We start from the raw sequence: 4,678 nt of genomic DNA on the forward strand, positions 1-4,678 counted from the left end.
TTTTGGGGCTGAAAGGCATACCTTGAGAGTAGGAAAGCCACCACTCGATGGCCACCGTCAGCAGAAAACAGACATCAGATGAAGGGGCATCAGCTGCTGATGTCTTTGGCCTGCTGGGGGAGGTTCGTGTTGCCGTGTTGCATTTGTTGTCGCTCACCTAAATGCAATTGCAAAAGTTTTATGTTCGAAACACGAGCAGGCAGACAACTGCCATAGAGCATCGAGGAGTCAGACTCAGCTTACTTCCGCAGGCATTAACGATGCACGTCGAGCGGTCGGGGAATATGGCTGCATAATGGAGTCTGGAACAGGCAATGACCATTAGATGGAGCCCAGTTGCCCGGGGCAAAGTTTGCTGAGCCGAGTATAGTGTCCATGGGATGGACAATAAGGCAAAACGAGTTATTAATAAACAGGATTGAGGCTCACAAGAGGCAATCAAAAATAGACTTATCTGTGAATGCCCTTTTTAAGCAGTTTTCTAAAAATAAATTAAAATACTCATAATCATAGTTTCTCAACAAATATACGAATGAAATTTTGATATAAAAGAGTAAGTAATATGTTTTATAAATAACAATATCTACTTTGATACAATATACCAAGGAACGATTTCCAAAAGATTTTATTTACATAACAAATAGTTCTTGTTCAAGCATTGAACACTACTTTTTATAGAAATTCTTAAGTTAGAGTTTCAAGGGATCGGACCCATGAAATATGAGTCACACAGATGGTTCAAAACCGATCCCCTGCAGCCTAACACAAACAAATACATAAGTGGTGCGCTTATCGCACTGGAGAAAGGGTCGCATAGCAGGTCAACGTGCAGTGCGTTGATAAGTAGTTTTAAATACATAGGTTTAAGATTCTCATGTATCGTACTTATAAGAGAACTTTGACGAATAAAATCAGTTTCCATAAGGAGCTCATTGGAGTAAGACCTATTTATTTTGGGGCTCCTTTTAACATTTGGTCCTTCGGGGCACCCTGACGTTTTCCCCCCTGTGGTAAGAGACTCAGGGTTAAAAAACTGGCACCTGTAAGGGACTGAAGAAAAATAAAAATTCTCAGCCCATGGTAGCTAAAAAATAAGGCTGCGATCTGGGTAAAAAAGAGCCCAGTTTAAAAACCGTAGTCCTCTGTTGTTTCCCCCCAAGAGGTAAGGGACATAGAGAATAAAATTATTTAAGTGCCAATGAGCATAAAACTGTGTGTTTTTATTTCGGAACAATACCGAAATAAAAAATTATATGCAAATATATGAAAAAGTATTTGTGTATTAGACTGTCCGAGGCTCTACATCGGAAAAGTAAAAAAAAAATTATATAAATGCCAATGAGCATAAAATAAAAAATAATAAAAATGAGTCAAAAAAAAAAAAAAGGCTCAAGGAGTATTCTCAACCGTATTTTGGGGCTCCTATTGAAATTGGCACCTAAATAGTGGCTAGATGTGCATTGACACAGTCAGTCAAAGGTAGCTAAGATGGCTGCGAACTGGGCATAAAAGAGCTCAGTGTAAAATCGTAGTCCTCTGTCGTTTCCCCCCAAGTGGTAAGGGACACAGAGATTGAGAATTTCCGTCGAGCAATAAGTGCGTTTTTTGTTTAGCGCACGGCTATCCGAGGCCTAAGTCGGAATATTTATTGAAAATCTTTGGGCTGGAATTCAGCCATTGAATCTCCAAAGCGATACGGCGCAAGGAGTTAAAAACACAACTTGTGTGAAAAAAAAAAGTATGTTTTTCCGGAACAACACCGGAAATTCATAAATATTGAAAATAATGTACGGCGTGTTCGAGGCCAAATATCGAGCAAAAAGAAAAAGTCGGGTTCCTGGAAACAACGACAGCCGAAGTCTTTGGCATTTTATACGGCGGGACCAACGTCTGCGGCAGGACCACCGGCGAGTAGAAGAACAACATCAGCGGCAGAAAAAACAACGAGCTACATCATCAGCAGCATCAAGGGCGGATCCTGTTACATCATCTTCAAGAGGGACACGCATCAATAAAGAAAATTTAAAAACAGTATGGTATGGTAAAACTTAAAAAAAAAAATATTTACAATTTAAAGAATAATGATTAAAAAAAAAAAATCGATAAAAAAGATTTAATTATCAATTAAATTCAATTAACAAAAAAATTAAAATTTTAAAAGAAATTAGCCATCAGTAAAACAAAAATTTTAATATTACAGTCCACTACATCGAAGAAAAAATTTATTTTTTCAAAGTAAATCTAAATGAAAAAATATATACACTAAGGCACTTTTGTGGCCCCTTGCAGGATGTTCAAACATTAGGTTGAACATAACATATAAAAGCTTAAATAATTTTAAAATATTTAAAATTCAAATTAAATAATTCTTGCACAAATTATTAAAAGAAAAAAATGTATTAACAAGATACAAGAACAAAAATTTATACAGTCCACTAAAAATTATAATCGAAGAAAAATTTAAAGTAACATCAAATTTATTTAAAAATTATAATCAAAGAAAAACACATCAAATTTACGCCTCTTTTTGTGGCCCTTTCCAGAATGTTCAAGCATTGAACACTACTTTTTATAGAAATTCTTAAGTTAGAGTTTCAAGGGATCGGACCCATGAAATATGAGTCACACAGATGGTTCAAAACCGATCCCCTGCAGCCTAACACAAACAAATACATAAGTGGTGCGCTTATCGCACTGGAGAAAGGGTCGCATAGCAGGTCAACGTGCAGTGCGTTGATAAGTAGTTTTAAATACATAGGTTTAAGATTCTCATGTATCGTACTTATAAGAGAACTTTGACGAATAAAATCAGTTTCCATAAGGAGCTCATTGGAGTAAGACCTATGTATTTAGGGCTCCTCTTAACAGTTCTTTAAAGTTGTGTAGGGTTTAAAAAAATATTGAACAACAGCTCAGGAATATAATTTATGATTAATATATTTTCAAATCAAACTCATAACTTGAACTCTTTCAAATAGTCTTAATATAAATATTGAGACTCTATTTTCAAGGCAAATGTATAAACACCTTATAGTCACTGACTTTACTGATGGGATGCGAATGAAACAATATTGATATCCCTGATTAATAAATACAGATCAGGTTCAGTCCCAATCGCGTCTAACAAAACAAACATCCCTACAGTCCGATTGGCTTACGGTAAGTGTATTAGTAAACAAATATGAAGTGGGCTGGGCATAATACTCCGGCCTAATACAGGAAACGGAAGTGCCAGCAAACATACCCACACTTGTGTACATGTAGAGACTGAGATAGCAGAGAACACGAGGCGGAGCGATAGGAAACTAAATGCAAACAAATATTGCAAAAGTTGTTGCTTTTGCCCATAAATTTCTGTCATGGGCATCATTAATTAGCGCCCCGTTCTCACCTAGATTACAAAAACAAAAAATAATAATTACATTTAGTTATAAGCTCGTACCGGAAGTAGAGTCGCCTCGGCGCGGACCAGATGGAGGTGGGGGAGAAGTTGGAGTTGCAAAAAGTTAAATTAAGTTGGATGGAAATTTGATGCTTGTTGTCGCTTTTTTCGCCAGCTTATACACTTGACATGGAATTCAAATTGAAATCATCAATCATGCTCCCAAAAGGCAAGGAGATGAAAGGATTCTGGCAACTAATGAAAACCAAACACAGCAGTTGATGGCGATATGTTATTAGGGGGATGGAGCAGCAGGTGCACATGAAGGCGGAACATAAAACGCTGTCGTTGCATTTTGTGGCACCTTCTACTTGCTTGGCTTTTTGTTCCCGTTTCTCATCTTTCTTTTTGCTCAGCTGAATCTTTTCATTTTGCCTTTTTTGCATTCTGTTTGCGCGGCGGTATCAGTGTAGTAATCAGAAATTTTAATCAAGAGTGCAGATGCCCTCCTCGTCATTTGCCTCCTGATGCCCCCTTAACGCTTCACTTAACTTGGCTCCGCCGTCGAGGTAAACATTGCAATTATGTCGAGCACAAGAGAGCAGCGCGAACCAGGTGAGCTATGATTAAAAAACAAGGAGTAGAGAGCCCCACCCACCTGGCTTCTTACTGAGGGGACTGCAATTTTTACAAATCAACTGTTTGGGTTATGACACTGAGGCATCCAGCAGCGGGATTGCGATGGCTTGTGTTGATGGCCCGGCAGCTTATCTAGACGGTTGTTTAATGTTTGTCGAACCAGGTGATGGAATGATGGCAAGTAGAGCATAGGTGTTGACAAAAAATAACTACCTTCAATACGATTTGATTTTAAGACTAACCCCAACGATTGTTCTTTAAAAGCAAGTAATTAAGAATCAGTTCTGGGCACTAAGCAAGCACTATTATATTGGTTGACTTCCAATCCACACTGGTCCAATGCTGGTAATGGTAATGCCACTGGTAATGCCCAATATTTTAGCAAGTAATATTTTGTATTAAGGTAACGAAACAAAAACATTTTTTTGAGAATAAGAATAATATATGTTTCATTTCAAAATCGCAATTTTTTTACTGAAATTGAAAGTCAGCAAAATTCGGTAGCTCTGGAAGTAAGATGTTCGTTGATCACAAACGTTGGCTTTCTAGCGCGCTAGATAATATCACATTTTAAACTAAGATTGCGAAAGTTCTACTTAACTATTAAAACAAAAAAATTTGAAATGGAAAATAATAGTTGAGGTTTGTAAAAATTTA

This window comes from Drosophila bipectinata, chromosome 2L, assembly GCF_030179905.1.
Source record: "Drosophila bipectinata strain 14024-0381.07 chromosome 2L, DbipHiC1v2, whole genome shotgun sequence".
Lineage (NCBI taxonomy): Eukaryota > Metazoa > Arthropoda > Insecta > Diptera > Drosophilidae > Drosophila > Drosophila bipectinata.